Raw genomic sequence first — 23190 nt, 5'->3', positions numbered from 1 at the left:
TTGTTTATTTCAATGTTTTGTATGGATCCCCATGTAACCTCGAGACCATTACAGCGCTTTTCCAGGGCCTCTTGTTGATATACAGGCATGATTGTCTGATCAACTGGTACCTTGTTTCAGCAGGAATTGGATCGAGAAAGCCATTCTGTGTTCCCTGACTGCTGGGGTTCTATCCCTACCCTGAAGGTTAAGGTGGTATTGTCTGCTGTGGGGTGGAAGCTGTGCTTTGCATCCCATGCCTTCAGAAACTAGGAGCATTTAGGCACCGGAGGGTTGCAAATCCAAGCTGAGGCAATATGGGATGTCTCCTAGCATCACTGCTTTGCAAGGAGCCTTTCATCTGCTTAGTAGGGAAAACTGAGGCCTTTTAGCAATGCCCAGGAGCAAGTCGAATGCACAGACTTGGACTCGCTCCCCATTGCCTGGATGTCTATTGGAGGTATTCGGGCAAGCCTTGGACGCCTTCTCAAGAAAGCAATGAAGTTTTAGTAGCATCAGTCAACCTCCCTTCTAACACTACTGTGTACAGGCAGAGAATCATAACAAAACAAAAAAACACCAGGAATGGCATCGTGCTTTTCCAAAAAAAGTGTTTTTAAATTTTTTTAAATAAGCCTGAGATTTCACAGACAATACAATCTGGCAGGCAGTACACAAGCTATAAAAATGATCTCCTCACATATTTTACCCTTAAGTAGTTAAAGCCTTGAGTACTTAAAAAAAAGAATTGTAAACTGTCTACAAACTCTACTCCGTAACAGAGATAATAAATATTACGGAAGAGCTGAGAAGGAATGAAGTTAATGGGTTATTGTCTGAGTTTGGTGGTAGCCCTAAAACATTCAGTAGTTTTAGACACTAAATATTTGACTTTTTTTTTTTTACACATTTTGAGTTTTGTTACCAAAACTTTGTAACGCCTGTTTTTGTGTCGAGGTCCTTACCTCCACACAAAAGCAGTAGCACAGGCGGTATTTACCACAAGCAGTAAATACCAAACCCCATGAAGTGTGGGACTCCGCCCCTATACGCGTTTCCTCCAGTCCCCGTCATTCCTCATGTGATCAGTAGGTTGAGAAAGTTCAGAAAACATATGATCCTAATTGCCCCGGATTGCGCCAGGAGGAGGTGGTACCCAGGGCTGGACTGGCCCGTCGGCCAATCGGCCCGTGGCCGATACGTTCCGAGGCCCTGGGGGCTGGTTTGCTGTGTGTGGGCCGGTGTGCTGGCTGGCTTGCACGGCGCACAGCGTGTGCATTCATTAAAGAGAGGTAACACGCGAGTGTTGCCTTTCTTTGGTGAATGCACTGGCCTGGTGGTGCCCTGGGCCGATCCGACGACAGTGTGGCGCCAGTTGTTGCAAATGCAGTGGGTCACGGCAAGGGGAGCGGCTCCTGGGCCAGGAGCCGCTCCTTTTGTTGTGATTCATTGCATTTGCAATGGCAGGTTGTTGGGGGCTGGGCCGGTCATGTGAGTTCCTGAAGTCTTCCTGGTGCTGAGAGGGCTGAGCGGCTGCGTTCTCTCTGTCTAGTTCCCCTCTTCCCTTGTCTGTTTCATCCGTCCACTTCCCCCCACCTCTCTGCTCTGCTTCCCCCCACCCCATCTCCCCCGGTTTCGCAGTTAATCCTCGGGCTGTGGCTGCCATCGATTTCCCCTCAGATCCGGCCTCAGTGATCACTTCTGCGGCTTGAAATCGCCTGCAGCCGGAGCCGAGCCGTCAATGGGCCGCCGACACGATTCAATTAACAGCGAGCAGGGCCGGGCGGGGGGCGCCCAGGGCTTGGAGAGGGAGGAGGGCAATGGGGAAACTCCGGGGATTAGATTCGGGTGGGGAGGTGACAGAGCCTTATTGACCCGACGGCCATTCAGCCCGTGGCTGCTGGACCGAAATCATGGATGAGGCACTGGGCCTGCGGCCGGTTGCTGAAACCCACGCCTGGGCCCGCAGTCGGCGGACGTAAGTTACACATTTCTTTTTTTTTTTTTTTTTTTACTGGCTGGTGTGATTTCCAATACGCCAATCATGCAGTGTTAATAAGTAACGCTGGTGCGCACAGAGTAGTCCTCCATTGATCAGAGGGAATAGTCATGAGGATTTCCAAAATGTGACCGACTATTTCTTATGGCCTATTTGGCGTGGCCTGGCTGACCCAGAGTCATGGCAGGACAGGACACAGAAAATAAATAGTGCCCTCGGCTGCACAATTAACACAAGCCCGGCAATTACTAATGTAACACGTTTCACTGTTAGTACTTGCGTTCTTATACATACGTTTGTAGACAATTGAAATCGGGATTGGTGAGGGGGTGGGTCGGGGAGTTAGTACTTGCATGTCAGTGGAGGGATCGGAAGATTAGGGGGTTCAGACCGCTCATTCTCACTGCAGTTATTAGGTGTGTGTGGTTTCAGATATGAAGGGGAGAGTTAATTGCTTGTAACGTTGCGAGTGCACTAGAATAGTCTCTTTTGAATGTGTAAAGAAGTTAGCTTCCCCCACACAAGGAAGTGTCCCCCCCGGCCCCCACACATTCTGTGATGTTAGCGCCCCTCCCAACGTTTGAAAGGTTAGCCCCAGCTCTCCCGACAAAATGTTAGTGTAGATGCACCCCTGCCTAGTCCTACTCTGTATTTCCAATTGCATGCTGGAACTTGTAGTTTGTTTTTTCCCATTGTAAGGAATAGCCTACAAGTCCCAGCATGCAGTGGGGAACAGAAACAGGACTGGCTCGAGGAGTCAGACATGTATGTGGGCAACTTGGCAGCTATGCGAGTTCAGGGAGTAGGGTCTGCATGAAGAGTTGCGTGAACGTGGCACTCTCCAATCAGGGTGTCAACAAGTCCCTTAATGTGCGCATGCGGGTCTGGCTATGCAGGAAGCTTTGCATAGATTGCAAGGGAACATGAAGGCCCTGACTCGGTGCTAGGGGAGTGAAGGTACGCTGACAGGGGGCGAGGTCTGTTGCTGCCCCAGGTGCCCTTGTGTTCGGTAGTGTGAGTGTCCACACGCAGTCTGTGAGATTGTGTACCTCGATAGCCCTCTGCACAGATGACTGGGGTGTGTAACCATTTCGATGATTGTGAACTTTCCGCCTCTCTCTCTTTTGGCATAGCATTTTCTGTAAAGTCGTGAATTGATGCGATTCAGGGATTATGGTTTGAGGGCCACTTTTTTGAGGCGATGGGTGGGCCACTTTTTTGAGGCGAGGGGTGGGCCCCTTTTTTGAGGTGAGGGGTGGGCCACTTTTTTTCGGACGTCCGGGCCTATTTCTTGTCCCAGTCCGACCCTGGTGGTACCCGGACCTTCTAGACATGTCCATCTGCCCTCGATACGTTTTCCCCAGGGAGAGTATGTTCTCTCACGAGAGGAGGTCGGGTTCTCCATCCAGAGATCAACATTCTCAACCTTCACGCTTGGTTTCTGAAAGGCTGAGATATAAGGATTGGGACCTCCCAGATGACGTTATGGAGGTGTTGTCGGCTAGAAGACCAGCAACAAAATCTTTGTACCGTTGGAACAAGTTTTGCAACTGGTGCAGGGAAAAGAATGTACATCCTTTTCTGTGCAAAACACCGGACGTACTATCTTTTCTTCTATCCTTAGCCAACTTGGGGCTCCAGATTGGTACCATTAAAGGCTATCTGGCGGCACTGTCCATTTTTAAGTGCTTGTCAGAGGAATGCTCTTATTTCAAAATCCCTCTAGCGACTCAATTCCTGAAAGGACTCCCTAATGTGTATCCTCCATGTCCTTTCCAGGTGCCGGTTTGGGACCTAAATCTGGTTTTAAAATTCTTAATGTGTGCACCCTTTGAACCCCTGCATATGTGTCCTCTAAGGTTATTAACCTTTATAACCATTTTATTGGTTGCTCTCACATCAGCACACAGAGTTAGTGAGTTGCAGGCACTGTCAGTAAAGCCACCCTTTACAGTCCTTCTAAAAGGATAAGGTTGTCTTGAAGGTCAAACCTTCATTTTTACCGAAAATCATTTCGGATTTTCATCTAAACCAGAAAATCGTCCTGCCTTCCTTCTACCCTCCATCTCACCCTGGCAAGGAGGAAGATATACTTCATAGGTTAGATCCTAGAAAAGCATTAAGCTTTTACATTTCAAGAACATCCACTTTATGGTTTGATGTGTTCGTATACAGGACACAAATTAGGTCATACCTTATCTAGGTGGATAATTTTGGCAATCTCAGAGTGCTACAGGCTTGCAGGGAAAAATCCTCCTAAACCTGCGAGCTCAATCCACTAGGGGCATGGCCACATCTACAGCCCTTCAAAGGGGAGTTCCTATTAAGAATATTTGTGATCCTGCAACGTGGTCATCAATACACATGTTTACAAAACATTTTGCTCTAGATGCTTCCCATTCACAAGATCTTGCTTTTGGCAAGGCAGTACTTTGTTCTGCCCTTGAAAATGTGTAATATACAGAAGTCTAGACTCTCCTCCAAATATAAACACTGCTTTGGGGGTCTGTCAAAGATAAGGAATACGTTGGAGGACACAAACCATTCGAAGAACAAGTTACTTACCCCTGGTAACGTTCTTTTCGACTGGATGTTCCTCCAACGTATTCCTCATCGCGCTCCCATCCTACCCCTCTGTAGAATTTTCCATGCTATTACAGCTTCTGCTCCACCAAGGTTGAGCACTGTCATGCCCGTATTTATGGGCATCTCTGCTGCATGAGGAGGAGGAAAAACAGAACTAAGGCCAACGGGAGCCGTGCGTGCTATATATGATTTCAGATGATGTCTCCCTCGACTGAGGCCTTTGAGGGACCTCGACGGAAAGCACCCTTTGCCAGAAAAGTTTTCTGAGGCAGCAGAAGCTGGACATTACATGTCAAAGATGAGGAATATGTTGGAGGAAGATCCAGTCGAAAGAATGTTACCTGGGGTAAGTAACTTGTTCTCTTACTGACTGCCTGCCCTGCAACCCCTTTGCTGCCCTTCTGACATCTGAAAATGTCCACTCGGTCTTTGCCCACCATGGCCTCGATGCAGTACCAAGTGCTGCAGAACCTTGCTGTTCTGCGTCAGGCTGTCGGCCCCAACTCTTTGTCCGGCAATTCACTTTCTCATTTTTTCTGTTACACAGCCCTTCTGCTTTGCTGCAGCTAAAGCATCAACTTCTTAATGCATTTACCCAGTTGCAATTTTCCGACAGGTATCACCGTTTCTATGTTGCTCTCTCGTATCTTTTTTCACATTACTTCATTACTCCTACTTTTCTTTATTTTTCATGCCTTCTGATACGAGGGTGGACAACTTTCTAACAACATTTTGCGGAACACTTTCACACATGGCGATCACTTCACAACATAATTCACCTTTGGCCCACGCCCAATTGTTATTTAAGATATTGGGGAATGACTTTCATTGCTCTAACATCCGGCTTAATTACATTGCAAATGGTTTGTCCTTGGGAGGTGATGGTTACGTTTTCAGATGTTAATAGCAGCACCCACAGAAGCCCAGTGTAACTGTAAACATGACCATCGGATCTACAAGAACAAAGCAGTAGCATCATTGGAGTTCAGCTGGATGTCGCAGCGCTAACAGTCCATTCACTGTTGGCACTAAAGATGTACGTAATGATGAACATTGGGAAGTGGATTTGACATAATTATATGTAATAAGTGTACACACCTTATACTCCTGAACCTCCTCAAGAAGGGAAGCACTGGCTCATTCCTGCCCAGACCTATAGCACACGCTTGTACTCTTGGGCAATTTCTGGAATGGGATCCATGGCATCTTGATACAGTGAAGCTTTTATCGCTGGTAGGGCAGAGGGCATATTTTCTCTCCCACCTTTTTGACACAGTGGAGACCACATACTAACACCGAAGAGAAGGGATTTCACCCCCTTTCGGGAACTTTATCCATGACCAGACCCACTTTATCATAAGCTATCCGCATAACTAACAGACAACTGACCTGCTGTATCATAACTCTCTGCACACCTAACACATAGCCTGCTTGCCTTAACACTGTCATACCGGCAGCAAGAAGTGGGGGTGATTCAGGATTTGTCACACACACTGAGTCTACACAAGGACAGGGGGTCTAGGGTTGGGCTGGCATGGCCTCGCTGGGCATACAATTGCCTCGAGCACCAATGTAAAAGTGGCTCCGTTGCAATAGCAATTCATCCCTTTTGTGACGGACTGTTTGCATAGTACCCAAGGAGGAATTTTTTGATAAAATGTAATGCAAATTGTGCAATTTAAAGAATATTGATTCAGCAACAATGGTCAAAACTACTATCCACATAGTCAAGTAACTCATTAAACTGCTACTGGCCCATATCGGCCAAAAAAGTGTCCCACTTTGACCCAAACAAGTGGCCCACACCAGCATTTTGCGTTTTTGATTCGCCCATGGAGAACAATGCACAGGTGCAGTGAGTACTGCGCTGTATGGAAAGGTTGTTGCTTGCTTATTGTTGCGTGATTGGGTGAAAGATTAGGGCATCATCATTCAAGCCAGAAACTGTGTGAAATCTTTGCTTCCTTGCTATTGCCTTCATATGAATCCACATAAAAGGATAAATACTTTACAGTTAGGTTGGAACATACACAGTTGAATTAGCATTTTGTTACTACCTACGAACACACTTGCATACATAGAAGTAATAGCCTGTATTTGTTATGCCGGTGTTTTAGTGGAATGAGTTTTCATTTAATTCATATGGGGCAGCACAATGGCAGCCATGGGGTGGAATTCGAACAGGGATAGCAGCTTTCAGCAATACTTGGACAAAGAGTGACATGGGTTGGGCAGAACTGGGACAGCATGAAATGTGTTATAGTGGTAATGCAAGCACAGATTGTTAAGGCGGGTACATGTGCGTTTTCTTTCAATCAATGAGCCAACCTGATGATTGCTGTACTGGAAATCGGAGCTTGTGCCTTGGAGTGCATGGGGTCTTGAAAAGCGTTTCATTTACCTAATGAGCATGTAGATGTCAGCAGAATAATCCCCCTCAGATATGGATTTTCTCTCCCTCACTCTCTCTCCCTCCCTTTGTCTCCCTCCCTCTCTCTCTCTCCTTCCCACTCTCCCTCCCTCTCTCGCCTCTATTTCTCCCTCTCTCTCTATCTTCCTCTATTTTATTTATTGTGCATTTGTAAGGCGCTTATACTTCTCCTGCCTGGGATCTGGCATGGATTCACATGCTCATGAATATTCCCTGTCGTTAGGCTGGGAATCCTCAGTAAAGAAAAAATCAGTATCAGTTTTGTTTCTGATCTGTCTTTCTTAGTAGTAACCAATCACTGGTCTCTGGGTCATACTGCCCCCAGCCAATGACTGCCCTCTCCCTAAGCCCCGCTCCTGGCAGCCATCCTCAGATTTTTACCGCACGTTCAAGTGTTGGGAGTCCTCGTGCTATAGCTCTCAAGCTTTTACTGCGTTTTGCGTTTTTTCAAGGAGTTTTATCTAATTTTTTCAGTCAATCAAGCCTCAAGCTCCACCGTTTCTACTTCTGATCAACGGGGACCCGTTTCGGAATTTTTTGCGCCCCTCAAGGGCGAAATTTTCGTCCAGTTGCACTTTTTGGAGGATTCCAGAAGATCTGAGGCCTACCTCGTGGACATGGCCCAGGACAAGGGAAGCTTGACACCCGGATCCAAGCTATTTGGGAACTGCCCTGGATGCGGATTACAGAATGTTTTCAAGGAGGATGAGCATTCGCGATGTCTCTACTGCCTTCACAAAGACAAGACGCACGTGGAAAAGGACTGTGCGTTTTGCAAGAACCTGTCGGAACGGACTATGAGGGATCGTCGGACCTGCCATGCGAGCTGGCTGGAGAAGGGCCCAGCAGGTGAGAAGAAGTAGTCTGAGCGGTCTTCTAAATCCTATGAGGGCGCCTTGGCGACGGGGGCCCAACAGAAGGCAAAGCACTGCGAGTCCGCAGGCACCGGGAGCGCCGAAGGGACGGGCTCCTCGGCTGCCAGGCAGGGCACAATTTCACTGACGCCATCAACCACGAGCCAACGCTCTGGCTCGGGGAAGAGAAAATCTGAGAACCCGGCTAAGCTTCTGGAGAGGCCCCGGTTGATCTCGAAGGGTTCAACCGAGGCGGAGTGAGGCGGTGACCCCTCCTCCAAGGTGAAGGCCTCAAGCGCACCCAAGGTGGTGAAGGCCTTGATTCACCCGGTGAAGGCCTCTATTGAGGGAGTTGCAGCAGTCCTGGCGAAGACTGTGGAGGCTAACCCAGTGGAGACGACCTCAGGGCCCAGAGTTTTCCTGCCACCACAGAGGGAATCCTCTTTTCAGCCCCTCGATAAGACCCCTGTGAAGACCCCGGTGGAAAAAGAGGGGGGGGGGTGATGGCCGTCACGGACACGGATACAGCCTCTGAGGAGGTGCTGGTTGAAGTCGTCCAGGGCCTCAACAAGAGGTTCAAGGAGGTCTGGTCCCACGGGGGGAACCCCGAGGAGGCGGACGAAGAGAGCGACGGTGTTGCCGACGAGACTCCCGTGGAGGAGGAGCAACCTTCGCGCCAGCGCCCGAGCCTCAGGACAACTCGGTGGCCAATTCGATGGCAATCCAAACCTTATGCACGGAGATAAGGACGAGATTGCTCCTCATCCCAACGTACGACCCAACGGAGCCGGGCCGTCGGGAATCCCTCCAAACAAGCGGAGGAGAGTTAATTCCCCCCACCCGCCTTTCCAGCCCTCGCAGGCACCGCTCAGCCTTCTCCTCCTTCCCCTGAGCCTAGGGATGACACGGGAACGGATACGGCCACGACTGGGAGGGATGACGGGATGGGCCTTCCATCACCACTCCCTCGGGCCTCCCCGCCTGATGAAATTGGCTCCTTCCACCCCATGATTGCCAGGGCATCCAAGCTTTTTCAGCTCTGCCCTGAGGAACAGAAGAAGGAAGGTTTCCTCGATCAGCGGCGGGAGGCCAAGAGGAAGACGGTCCTCGCGATACCATTGACTGATGACATCTGGGAGGAGGGACTTGCTCTCCTTAAGAACCTGTTCACGATGCCTGCCAAGAGGGACCGGTACAAGAAGTAACTTGATTCCGCCCCTTTGTGTTTTAGGGCGTAGCCGACCCCGGATTCGGTCGTTTCGGCAGCGGCCAAGAAGAAGGCGGCGGGGGCGTCATACGCAACTTCGACCTCCCCACCTGACGCCATGGGACGAGGAGTCATCTCGTCTGCTGGGACGACAATTAAGGCAGCCAACGCCCTACCGATTGTGGCCCGCTACGACTGGGAGCTGTGGTACAAGATTGCTCCCCTGCTGGACTTCCTACCGGTCGACAAGCGGTCGGAGGCCCTGTAGATCCTAGAGGAAGGTGAAGTGGTGTCGGACCACGCCATAACGGTGGCCACCGATACCGCTGACACCGGATTCCGCCAGTTGGGCAACGGTGTTTGCCTTCGACGGCGGGGATGGCTCAAGGCAACTGATTTCTGCCAGGCCGTGCAGACCAGAGTTTTGGACATGCCCTTCGACAGGAACAACCTGTTTGGGAAAACAGTGGATGAGTCACTTCAGGCCATCAAGACCGATACAGAGATGGCTCGGGCCTTGGGAGTGTTGTAGCAACGACGGCCGCCCTTTTGGAACGCCAGAGGCAGACATGGTGCCCCCAAGGGATCCGGCGGCGGCTCCTCTATGTACTGCCAGGTGGCCCGCTCCTCGTCGCAGGAGGCCTACAGAGGGCGCGGCAAGTCAGGAGGATCTCGGAGTCGTGGCCAAGGTGGCAAGGCCGCCTCTAAGCAGGACTGAACCGGCCGTAGCGTCGGGCACCCACCTGAACACCCCGGTGGGAGGCCGGCTGGCGAAGTTAGTCAGCGTGTGAGAGTTCATCTTCACCGACCGTTGGGTGCTGGATGCCCTGGCCCACGGGCACCCTCTCGAATTTCTAAAGAAGTTCCCCTGCATTCCTCCCGTGGCCAGGAAGGAAAATCGTGTCCCTCAACTGCTGTTAGAAGTAAGGGCGATGCTCAAAGGCGGTTGGCGCCCCATCCTGGACCTGCAACGGTTAATCAAGTACATCAAGGCGCAAAAGTTCAGGATGGTCCCCCTCCAGCACGTGCTGGGGCAGCTGGAGGAGGGCGACTTCCTATCGTCACTGGACTTGGGGGATGCTTACCTCCACAGCCCCATTCTAAAAGGACACCGAATGTTTCTCAGATTCGTAGTCTAGGGGTGGCACTACCAATTCAAGGCCCTGCCATTCAGGTTGAAGTCGGCTCCCAGGCTGTTTACCAAGTGCCTCGCACCAGTGGCGGTGCGGCTGTGCCTGCGGGGATCCACGTTTACCCCTACCTGGACGATTGGCTCATCCGGGCAATGACAAGAGAACTCGCCGTCGAACACACAGCGGAGACCATCCAATTTATCACGGACCTGGGATTCTCCATCAACTACTCGAAATCCCACCTGGTCCCGTCGCACTGTTTCTGGGAGCCAAGCTCGACGCAGTGGCGCGATTGGCCTCGCCGTCGGAGGAAAATACGAAGGCCATGTTGGGCAAGGTGCAGCGCCTGCTGGCCACGGACGTGGCCAGGGTGAGCTCCATCACGTCCCTACTCGGAATGATGTCCTCATGCATCTACCTGGTGCACCTGTGCAGGCTACGGATGCATCCTCTACAAGAGTTCCTCGACGCCCATTGGATATAAGCGACAAGCAGTTTTGAAGACAGGATATCGCACAACGAGGCTTTCCGCCAAGCGATCCGATGGTGGGGCATCCGCGCACATCTCGCGGCGGGCAAGGACTTTCAGACTCTGGTACATCAGGAGACGGTGACGACAGACTCCTCCCTGGAGGGATGGGGAGTGCACATCGGAGATCTGCAGGCGAGAGGCCTTTGGCTCCCGGAGGAGAGGTCACTTCACATCAACATCCTGGAACTCCGAGCAGTGTTCTGGGCCCTCAGGTCGTTTCTCCCGTCCCTCAAGGGCAAGGTGGTGAGGATCTTCACCGACAACACCACCACAATGTTTACATTTGGAAGCAGGGAGGCACCAGATCCCCAGCCCTGTCCAAGGAGGCCCAGGATCTGTGGCACTGGGCCGTCGCCCAGGGGATGTTTCTGGTGCCCTTCCATCTAGCAGGAATAAGGAACGTTATCGCTGACTCGCTCAGCAAGGAGCTGCGCTCGTGCCACGAGTGGGAGCTGCCTCAGGATCAAGTGGATCGACTTTTCCAACGATGGGGCAAACCCCAGATTGACCTGTTCGCAACGGCAACGAACTCCAAGTGCCAGAGGTTCGCCAGCAGGTTTCCCCAGCCAGCCGAGGAGCATGGTCGATACTTTCTCGTTCCCTTGGGATGGCCTGTTCCTGTATGCATTCCCTCCGTTGCCATTGCTACTGCGACTTGTCGACCAACTCAAGAGGTACCGGTGCAGGATGATCCTCGTCGCACCGGCGTGGCCGAGACAGATCTGGTTCCCGGACCTTCTGGACTTGTCCGCGTCCCCACCAGTCAGACTGTCGACGGAGGCAGATCTTCTCTCCAGAGAAGGAGGCGCTATCCTCCACCACGACCCGGAGTCGCTGAACTTGCAGGTCTGGCTCCTGCAGCACTAGAGTTTGGAGGGTACGATATTCCGGCGGACTGCTTGCAAAGGCCAGGGCGTCCTCAACTCTGAAGTGCTACGGACACAAGTGGAAGAGGTTCTCTGTCTGGTGCGGTGCACAGAAGATTAACCCTCTGCGAAATACGGCCCCTCAAGTGCTGCCGTACCTGTTGTCACTGGCCAAGGCGGGGCTAGCTCACGCTTCTATCAAGATCCATCTTGCAGCGATTTCCCGTTACACCAGAACTACGGGACGGTCATCCCTGTGGTCTCATCACCTGGTGAAGGAATTTATGAAGGGACTGTTCCGATCGTTCCTGCCGGTGAAGGCTCCGGCCCCGGCGCGGGAGCTCAACGTGGTGCTGACTAGGCTCATGGGACCGCCATTCGAGCGTCTGCATTCGGCACCATTGAATTTTCTGTTGTGGAAAACGGCGTTCCTTGTGGCCATCACCTCCGCACGACGAGTGGTGGAGATGCAGGCCCTATCGTGCAAGCCTCAATACTTGACTTTCCACGAGACTAGGGTGGTGCTGAGGACGCACCCCTCCTTCATGCCCATGGTGCTGTCTAACTTCCACCTCAACAAGCCCTTGGTGTTGCCAGTTTTCTTCCCGTCGCCTTCATCGCTGGCCGAGAGGACTTTGCACTCGCTGGATGTAGCTAGAGCGCTGAAGTTCTACGTGGACCGCACAAAGTTTTCGGAAGACATCACAACTGTTTGAGAACTTTGGACCTGTGAATCAAGGGAAGGCCCTCTCGAAGGCTTCCATTTCCAGATGACGAACCGACATTGCCCGGCTGTCCGAGAGCCCATTCGACTAGAGCGATCGCTGCTACTACGGCGTTCTTGTCTGGTGTGCCCCCGCTGGGCATCTGCAGGGCTGCTACGTGGAGGTCGACGCACTCCTTCACGAAATTCTACTGCGTCGACCGGGATTCCAGGGAAGAGTCCACAGTCGGCCAAGCAGTGCTGCGCAACCTGTTCGCCTGAAAGTGGGCCTGGTGAGGAGGTAAGAGTTGCTTAATGTTGAGTTTATGTAATGCTTAATGTTGAACCTTGCCACCTCCCGTGGTTGTGCATGTGTATACTGTTATGTATTCTTATATTCATGAGCATGTAAATCCATGCCAGACCCCATGCTGGAGAAAGAACAAGTTACTTACCTGTAACTGTTGTTCTCCAGCATGGGTCTGGCATGGATTCACATGGGAACCCTCCATCCTACCCCTCTGCGGCTCTTCACTTGGTCATACTGCTACTTTACGTGCTACCAAATCTGAGGATGGCTGCCAGGAGTGGGGCTTAGGGAGAGGGCAGTCATTGGCTGGGGGCAATATGACCCAGAGACCAGTGATTGGTTACTACTAAGAAAGACAGATCAGAAACTAAACTGATACTGTTTTTTTTTCTTTACCAAGGATTCCCAGCATGACGACGGGGAATATTCATGAGCATGTGAATCCATGCTGGAGAACAGTTAAAAGTAACTTGTTCCATCATGTAAATTGTGTTTCAAAGCGCCCCAATTCTTTCTCTCTTTCTCTCTTTCTCTCTTTCTCTCTTTCTCTCTTTCTCTCTTTCTCTCTTTCTCTCTTTCTCTCTTTCTCTCTCTCTCTCTCTCTCTCTCTCTCTCTCTCTCTTTCTCTCTTTCTCTCTCTCTTTCTCTCTCTCACGTTTTTTACAAAAGCTTATATTCAAATGTCCTTTACCTGTTTACTGCAATCCCAGTTCCCTGCACTAGCACGTTAGTATCTGGAAATTCTTTAGCAATTTACAGCCTCCAAATGAAACGAGGATTACTTGAGCATAAATACAACTGACAACTGGTACTTTCCGTGTGTCATCATTTGGCTGTACTGCTTATAAATGCAACTCTATTTTCATTACTAGGGGCAGTGAGTAGACGTGCCTTGAGTCTGGCTCTGCAAAATAAGTATTTAGCTATGTGATGATGTTGTTTTTTGGAACAAAAGGAATGTTATCACTTTCTCAAGTGTTTACACAAAACATAATATTCAACAGACATATGAACCCTCCTTAAGTAGCATTTTGTGTAAAGTTGTTAATTGATGTGATTCACGGATGATGGTTTGAGGGCCACTTTTTTGAGGCGAGTGGTGGACCACTTTTTTTGGGGTGTCCGGGCCTATTTCTTGTCCCAGTCGGACCCTGCTTCGGAGTAGCATGAAGTTGAAAATCCCACCTTTTCCTGTTAGTGGCCCGGCTACAGTACCAATTAAGTTCCAGCATGGTGTGAGGGTGTGTCAGCAAAACTGTGCAAGCTTGTACTGCAACAGAGCATCACCAGAGTAGCCAAGTTTTTAGAAGTTAAAATCAAACTCAAAACTATATTTTTATTGTCATTGGGCCTCAACTTGACATACTTTGATCAGGCGGACAGGTGCCTCATACATATAAATAACATATATGGTACATGTCTACTGACCACTATAAACTTGCGTATGGAGACATGTTCCTGTTTAGGCTGAATTTCCTAACCTAGTGAGTCCCCCAGCAGCTTTGCTGGATTTTTGGGGTTTAATTTTTTCTCCTGCCAAGAGTGAGACTCTTTTACCCTCACTCTTGGACATGATTTGAGTGTTTTTCTTTGACTCTAGATGTGTTTAATGGGCTATGGGGTCTTTTACTCCATAGGGCTTCATGTGTTTTTGTGATGTGTTACACAGCACCCTCAGTGCAGTAACACAGGGGTGTCATAGTGACCCCCCAGTATAGACTCCATACCCTGGGACTGACTACTGTCTCCCAGGGCATGTAAAGTCACCATTGACTTTACTAGTCTTGAATTCTGAACAGAACCAGTACAAACCATCATATTGTGGATGTACTGGCCGGGGCAATTCGATTGCCCCGGGGTCTGTTAGTCGAGGGGGCACGTCTCCGTCCCCGCTGATCGAGTTTTGGCTGGTGGCAGTGGATACTACTTTTTATATTCAACCGCAAATATTTCTCTATGGGATTTTCCCAGTGTTCGAGGCTACTATCTTTATTTATGTAATTACGATAGCCTCGAACATACCGTCGGTTTATTTATTTATTATTAATTCTCCGGTTGGTATTTTTTGCCAAAACTCGGTTCTAAAATGGCGTTTTTGTTCTCTTCTGTGACTCCAACCCAAGTCGAGCACTTTGTTCCACTTTTTGGCGGGCTTCTCCACAGAAGCCCTCCAAACTGGTGCCACTCTGTCTGGGGTACTTAGGAGGGGTGGAGGGGGATTTAGGCACCCTGGACTGAGTTGCCTAGGCAACTCAAGTCGCACTCCGTCCTGATTGGCCCAAGTGGTGAGCAACACCCTATCACACTTTACGAAAGACACAATGTATTTCACGGTAAATCATTTACCTATTCATATATAACTATCCACTATCTAATAGCTAGTTAAACCCAGTTTCTCCAGTATGGGGTCTGGCATGGATTCACATGCTCCTGAATATTCCCTGTCGTCAGGCTCAGAATCCTCGGTAAAGAAAAAATCAATTTCGGTTTCGTTTCTGAACTGTCTTTCTCCTAATAACCAATCGCTGGTCTCTGGGTCATACTGCCCCCAGCCAATGACTGCCCTCTACCTAAGCCCCTCCTCTGGCAGCCATCTTCAGATTTTCACCGCATGTTCAAGTGTTGGAGTCCTCGTGCTTAGCTCTCAAGCTTTTACTGCGTTTTGCGTTTTTTCAGTCAAATTGAGCCTCGAGCTCCACCGATTCATCTCTCGAATAACGGGGACCCGTTTCGGAAATCTCTATGCCCCTCAAGGGCGAATTTTCTTCGAATTTCACTTCTTGGAGGATTCCGTAAGATCTTTGAGGCCTACCCCGTGTGGACATGGCCGAAGACAAAGGAGACTCGACGCCCGTTGGACCCAAGCTGTTTAGGATCTGCCCAGGATGTGGACTACAGCACGTCTTCAAGGAGGATGGGCACTCCCGGTGCCTCTACTGCCTGCACTTGGACAAGTCACACGTGGAGGAGGCCTGTGCTTTCTGCAAGGACATGTCCACCCGTACGTTGAAGGACCGTCGCAAGCGACTAGCTGACTGGCTGGAGGCGAAGAGTCCGGTGGCAGGTGAGCCCTGGCAACGTACTTCCCCCAAGAAAAAGTCTGAGCGGTCTTCTAAGACCTTTGAGGGCGCTCTGGCGACGGGGGCCCAACATAAGGCAAAGCACTGCGAGTCCGTGGGCACCAGGAGTGCCGTTGGTACGGGGTCCACGGCTGCCAGGCCGGGGCGCAGCATTGCCAACGCCGACAACCACGAGCCAACGCTCCGGCTCGATGAAAAGAAAGTTGGACAACCCGGAGAAGCTTTGGGAGAAGCCCCAGTTGGTTCCAACAGAGAAAGCCCAAGGGGGAGCTAGGCGGTGACCCCTCCTCCCCTCACCCCCTCCCACCTCCCACGGTGTAGGCCTCAGGCGCACCTACGGTCGTGAAGGCCCAGATTCACCAGGCTAAGGCTTCAATTGAGGTAGTGGCAGCGTCCCTGGCTAAGACCGCAGATGTGGCTCAGTGGAGGCAACCTCCAAGCCAAGAGTTTCCATGCCCACCCGGAGGGAATCATCTTTACTGCCCATCAAAAAGACCCCCGTGAAGCCCTTGACAGAGAAAATGTGGGGTGCGATAGTCCTACCGGACTCGGATAGCTCCTCCGGGGACGAGCTTTCGGGCCTCAAGTCAGCTCTGGACAAGAAGTTCGTCAAGGTGAGGTCCTATGGGAAGGACCCCAGCGAGGCGGATGTGGAGAGCGACGAGGGAGCCGACGAACGGCAGGTCGAAGAGAAACCGGACACCACGCCGATGCCGACGCTCCCGTCGCAACCATCGACGGACAGGTCGGAGGATATCTTACTTGCCCTGCCTGCACACCCTGTGCTCAGAAATGAGGACAAGGAAGCCTTTGCCTCCGGCAGACGATCCAGCGGCGCCTCGACCGTCGGGAAGCCCTCCATCCAAGCGGAGGTGGGTCCATCCACCCCCACCCTACCATCCTTCAACTCCATCCTCCCCCTAGGGACGAAACGGAGACCGAGACGACGGGGGCGGACAACGGTGGCGGCGACAGAACTGATCTCCCGTCGCCCCCACCCCAGGCCTCTCCTCCCAATGAAATTGGCTCGTTTCACACCATGATCGCTAGGGCCTCAGAGCTTTTTCAGCTTTACCCCGAAGAGCAGAAGGAGGGATTCCTTCATCAGCGACGAGAGGCCAAGAGGAAGACCATGCTCTCGGTCCCACTGTTGGCCGACATCTGGGACGAAGGGCTAGCCCTCCTGAAGAACCCATCCTTGGCCCTGGCGCACAGAGACTGGTACGAGAAGAAGTACCGGGTTCCAGACTCTGCACCAATGTGCCTCAGAGCGCAGCCATCCCCGGACTCGGTGGTCTCTGCGGCAGTCAAGAAGAAATCTGCTGGGACGACGGCATCGACTTCCTCTTCCCCACCGGACGGCAAGGGGAAGAAGCTGGACGCCATGAGACCTAGGGTCATCTCGTCGTCGGCGACGACTTATTAAGGCGGCCAACGCTCTCGCTATCGTGGCCCGCTATGATGGGGAGCTGTGGTTTAAAATCGCCCCCCTCGTGGACTTCTTCCCGAATGACAAGAGGGCGGGGGCCCTGGAAATCTTCCAAGAAGGCGAGGTGGCTTCCGACCACGCCATCCCAGTGGCCACGGACATTGCCAACACCGGCTTCCCCCAGATGGGCAACAGCATTTGCCTTCGCCTGTGTGGTTGGCTCAGGGCCGCCGACTTCCGGCAGAACGTACAGACAAGGGTACTGGATATGCCCTTCGATGGGAACAACTTGTTCGGCAAGGCAGTGGACGAGTCACTGCAGGCCATCAAGGCAGATACCAAGATGGCCCATCCCTTGGGCACGCTCCATCAATGACGGCCGTCCTTTCGGACCTCCGGAGGCAAGTCACAGGGTGCCTCCAAAGGATTCGGCAGCAGCTCTTCTTCGTACCGTCAGGCGGGCCGCTGTTCGTCCCAGGAAGCCTAGAGAGGCTGCAGCAAGGCCGTAGGACATCGTCATCGCCAAGGGGCCAAAGGTGGTAAGGCCTCGGCGAAGCAGGACTGAACCGGCCATGACGTCGAGCCCCCACCCGAGCACCCCGGTGGGAGGCCGGCTGGCGAACTTCGTCGGCGTGTAGAAATCCCTCTCCACTGACCGTTGGGTGCTGGATGCCCTGGCCCACGGACACACTCTGGAGTTCCAAGGGAAGAGTCCCCGTTTCCCACCTATGGCCAGGAAATAAAACCACATTCCGCAGCTTTTGCTGGAGGTACAAGCAATGCTAAGAAAGCACAATAGAACGCGTCCCAAAGAGGCTCTGGAGTATACTCGCAGTAATTCCTCGTCCGAAAGAAGACCGGCAGTTGGCGGCCCATTCTAGATCTTCGCCGCCTCAACAAATGCATAAAATCCCAGAAGTTCCGGGTGGTCACCCTCCAGCACATGCTGGGACAGCTGGAGGAAAGCAACTTCCTGCCGTCGCTAGACTTGGAGGATGCCTACTTCCCCATTCACAAAGGACATCAAAAGTTTCTGCGCTTCGTGGTCCAAGGGCGGCACTACCAATTCAAGGCCCTCCCCTTCGGCTTGAAATCGGCCCCAAGGGTCTTCACCAAGTTCCTGACACTGGTGGCGGCGTGGCTGCGTCTGCAGGGGATCCACGTCTACCCCTACCTGGACGATTGGCTCATCGGAGCGAAGTCAAGGGAACTCGCCGTCGGGCACACAGCGAGGACCACCCGCCTGCTCACGGAACTGTGGTTCTTGAAAAACTATGCAAAGTCCTGCTTGGAGCCATCTCAGGATGCTCCATTCCTGGGAGCGAGACTCAACACAGTGGCACGCCTAGCCGCACCGTCGCAGGAAAGGATAATAAAAGCCATCCTGGGCAAGGTACAACGGCTGTTGACCATGGAAGTTGCCAGGGCGAGGTCCATCAAGTCCCTACCTGGCATGATGTCATCATGCATCTACTTTGTGTGGCTGTGCAGGCTGCGGATGTGACCACTACAGGAGTTCCTCGACGCCCGTTGGATGCAAGCGGTGGGAAGCTTCAAGGACAAGACCGCCCTCCACGAGACATTCCGTCGAGCGATTCAGTAGTAGGGTGTTCGTGCGCATCTCGCTGCGGGCACGGACTTGCAGACCCCAGCACATCAAGAGACTGTGATGACGGACGCCTCCCTGAAGGGATGGGGCGCACATACAGGAAATCTCCATGCAAGAGGCTTGTGGCTCCCAGAGAAGAGGCCGTTGCACATCAACATCCTGGAGCTCCGAGCCATGTTTTGGCCCCTCAAGTCATTCCTGCCGTCCCTTAAGGGCAACATGGTGCGGGTCTTCACTGACACCACCACGATGTTCTACATTCGGAAGCAGGGGGGCACCAGATCCCCAGCTCTCTCCAAGGAAGCGCAGGACCTTTGGCACTGGGCCGTCGCCCAGAGGATGTTCCTGGTACACTTTCATCTGGCAGGAGTGAAGAACACTGTCGCCGACTCACTCAGCAGGGAGCTGCGCTCTTGCCACGAGTGGGATCGTCAGCAGGATCAGGTAGGCCTACTGTTTAGACGATGAGGCAATCCCCAGATCGATCTGTTTGCGACGGTGACGAACGCCAAGTGCCGGAGGTTCGCCCGCAGGTTTCCCCCGCCGGGGAGCATGGGGGATGCGTTCTCATTCCCCTGGGATGTCCTGTTTCTCTATGCGTTCCCACCGTTGCTTCTGCGACTCATCAGTCAACTCAAAGTCCCGGTGCAGGATGATCCTCGTCGCACTGGCGTGGCCGAGACAGATCTGGTACCCGGACCTTCTGGACATGTCAGCGTCCCCTCCAGTCAAGCTTCTGGCGAACACAGATCTTCTCGCCAGGGAAGGAGGCGCGATTGTGCACCACGACCCGGGGTCTCGGAACCTGCAGGCCTGGCTCCTGCAGCGCTAGAGTTTGGAGGATACGAGATCCCGGCGGACTGCAAGGAGGTACTTCCCAAGGCCAGGGCTTCTTCGACGCTCAAGTGCTATGGACATAAATGGAAGATGTTCACCGCCTGGTGCCATGCACGGAAGATAAACCCTCTATGGATTACGGCCCCTCAAGTGCTGCCGTACTTGCTGTCCCTGGCCAAGGCGGGGCTGGCGCATGCCTCGATCAAGATCCATCTGGCGGCTATCTCCCGCTACACTAGAACTCTGGGACGATCGTCGCTGTGGCCTGGTTAAGGAGTTCATGAAAGTACTTTTCAGCTCGTTCCCGCCGGTGAAGGCTTCGGCCTCGGCGTGGGAGATCAATGTGGTGCTGACTAGGCTCATGGGTCCCCCGTTCGAGCCTCTGCATTCAGCACCTCTGAAATTCCTGTCGTGGAAGACGGCGTTCCTGCTGGCCATCACCTTCGCATGACGAGTGGGAGAGATCCAGGCCCTCTCCTGTAAGCCTCTATTTGACTTTCCATGCAACGAGGGTCGTGCTGAGGACGCACCCCTCCTTCATGCCCAACCTGCCGTCGGACTTCCATTTCAACGAGCCCTTGGTGTTACCTGTTTTCGTCCCATCACCTTTGTCGCCGGCCGAGAGGACTTTGCACTCGCTGAATGTGGCTAGAGCGCTGAAGTTCTACTTGGACCGCACGAAGAGTTTTCGGAACACATCACAGCTGTTTGTGAACTTTGGCTCTGTGAACCAAGGGAAGGCCCTCTCCAAGGCTTCCATTTCCAGGTGGCTCTCCAGCTGCATCATGCACTGTCACCGGTTGGCAAACCGACCGTTGCCTGGCCGTCCGAGAGCCCATTTCACCAGAGCTATCGCCGCAACTACGGCGTTCCTGTCTGGTTGTGCCCTGTGGACATCTGCAGGGCTGCTATGTGGAGGTCGACGCACACCTTCACGAAATTATACTGCGTCGACCAGGATTCCAGAGTTGGCCAAGCAGTGCTGCGCAACCTGTTCACTTGAAGGTGAGCCTGGTGAGGAGGTAAGAGATGCTTAATGTTGAGCCTTGCCACCTCCCTTGGTTGTGCATGTGTGTATTGCTATGTATTCTTGTATTCATGAGCATGTGAATCCATACCAGACCCCATGCTGGAGAATGAACAAGTTACTTACCTGTAACTGTTGTTCTCCGGCATGGGTCTGGCATTTGCATGCAAACCCTCCCACCTACCCCTCTGCGTCTCTTCTCTTGGTCCTACTGCCACTTCACGTGCTACCAAATCTGAAGATGGCTGCCAGAGGAGGGGCTTAGGTAGAGGGCAGTCACTGGCTGGGGGCAGTATGACCCAGAAATCCAGTGATTGTTTTTTAGGAGAAAGACAGTTCAGGAAATTGTTAGTGGATTGGTTAGTTGGCATAGCTGTTAGGAAGTGACGCGCCAAACTTCCATATTTCCTCTTTTCATGGGGCACGCTAGCGTCTCCTCACCTCCATCCAGATCTGGGACCGGCCAACACACCACAGTCTCTTCCACACATGACACCCACACACATTCACACCGTGTCCAAGTTTGGTCTTGCCTATCTCTGTCTACAGTTTCTAAGGTAAGTAAGAACTTTATGAAACTATTTTAGAATTGCACCAAAGCAATTCAGGGAAGCATAACTCAGGGTTACAAGTTAAGATACGCAGCAGCTAATCAAGGTGAGTAACACCATATACTTTTAAGGGGGGGGGGGCTTCAAGCAACACATAAAACAAGTATTAACTTCCATACTCGTTTAGATCTGTATAAAGCAGACCAGGGAAGGCAAAACCCAATGTTACACTTTAAGAATGACACAATGTTATTGAAGGCAGATAAACCCTATTGGTAAACTGTTACACTCATTCAGTTAAGCAATGATGAAACAGTACCAGCACGTATTACTTTTAAGAGGGGGGGGGAACGGCATTCAAAGATAGCAAAGCAACGTATACCCTTTTTAGAGAGGCAGAATGCAACTCTAAGGTAAGCATACACTGAATAACACTTTATAACTTCTAATTTCACAGAGCTACAGTTACCACACTAACTTCTTTAGCAAGTAAGTACTTTTACACTTGTTATACTTTCAGAGCAGCATCCTTTTCTTATCCAGTCCTTCCCTAGTTTATTGCACAAGTTCTCTGAGGCAGAAGAGGGACCCTAGTGGTCTAGATGCCAGCTGTAGGCAGGTTGAGATGGGGTTCAGTTGCAGGAATGTCAAAGTTCCATAGGCGATCTTCTTTAAACAAGTAAGTATTAACTTTCAAGTCAGTGTTCAGGGACTTCTGAGAAGGCCCCCTATATGCGTTTCAGTATTGGGCATGGGTAAGTGGTATGGGCAACTTCCAACCACACAAATCACCCACTCAGCCTCACAGGATGCACACCAGACTTAAGGTAAGTATTACCCAAGCTTGCATAATACCTTAGGAGAAAAGAAGAGCTTCTGGGTGGATGCAGCAGCACAGGACCCGGTCCCCAGATTCTTGGTCTGGACACTGGATGGGAACTTGCAGCAGCAGTCAGAGGGGTCTTCGCATATTTTCGGGGCTCTGTGGATTTGGCGCCTTTTGAAAGCAGATGAACGAAAATCGCTGGTCGGATTCTCTTCAATAATCTGGTCCTGCACTCTGGTGAGGGAACTTCAAGGAATCCAATCATGTCTCTGGAGGGTCCAGGAGGAGTCCACCAAGTTTCGGACGGATTCAGACTTTGGGAGACCATGCACTGCATTCTGGCTCGAGGTCCCAGGGTATTGCCGGTTTGAAGCCCAGCAAGGTCTCAGCAAATTGTGGGATGGCTATAAATGCAGGTCTTCTCAAGACTAGTGGATCCCACCAGCCTCTGGGTAGGCGTTGTCGCATTCAGGACCCCAAGGTTGATTGTAAGGAAGGGTTTTATTAGGCTCTGGTTACACAGCAGGCTCTCCGGCCGCTGGAAAGCACTACAGACGTCCTTTATTCATCTTCCTCTTCAGTTTCAGCTCCAGTGGTCGCCTTGTCAGCAGATTCCAGGTTCGGAGTATTTATCAAACTATTGCACAACTTCTGCAATCTCGCCCTGCAGTTTACAGAAAGGGGTGGTCTGGCTGTCCAATCAGGACAGCCAGCCCCCCACCAGGAGTGTGTTCCTTTCAGGCTTGGTGAAAGACAAAGGGCTGCAGAGTTTTGGACTCCTCCCCCGCTTCCTGCCTTCTCAGAAACTTTACAGCCTGGACTGGCAATACAAAGGATTCCCACCAAAGACAAATCTTCCACTGATGTTGTTCCTGCCTAGAATGGCAGGGGAAGACCTCGGAAACAGCAAGGATACTTAAAAATGGCGAAAAAGAAGGAACCCACCATTCTAGCAGAATGGTGGTCCTTCTGTGCATTACCAATGCTGAATTAACAGCCTGCAAGTAATGAGACTAAAAAGTCACTAAGGCAAAACCACTGCCACCAGCCATTCAAGTAAACTCGCAATTGTAACAGAAATGCTACAGGTAAATAAGCAAGGGGATACATTGTATCTCCCCCGCCGCCCCCAGAACGCCACATAAGGTGGGGTGTGTTGGCTCCCTATACGAAATGTAAAGGGGACTAAAATGCCTCTTTACCCCTTGGGAACAGAAGTTCGCCCAAGTTC

At 51.7% G+C, this 23190-nt stretch overlaps 1 protein-coding gene across 2 annotated transcripts in view; it reads left to right on the top strand.

The window, feature by feature from the left end:
- RFWD3 (ring finger and WD repeat domain 3) overlaps window positions 1-23190 on the top strand; it is a 580144-nt gene that overhangs the window by 512438 nt on the left and 44516 nt on the right. The gene's annotated exons all lie outside the window — the stretch shown is intronic.

This window comes from Ambystoma mexicanum, chromosome 1p (assembly GCF_040938575.1).
Source record: "Ambystoma mexicanum isolate Mex_15411 chromosome 1p, UKY_AmexF1_1, whole genome shotgun sequence".
NCBI lineage: Eukaryota > Metazoa > Chordata > Amphibia > Caudata > Ambystomatidae > Ambystoma > Ambystoma mexicanum.
This window is presented reverse-complemented; position numbering and strand designations above follow the sequence as displayed.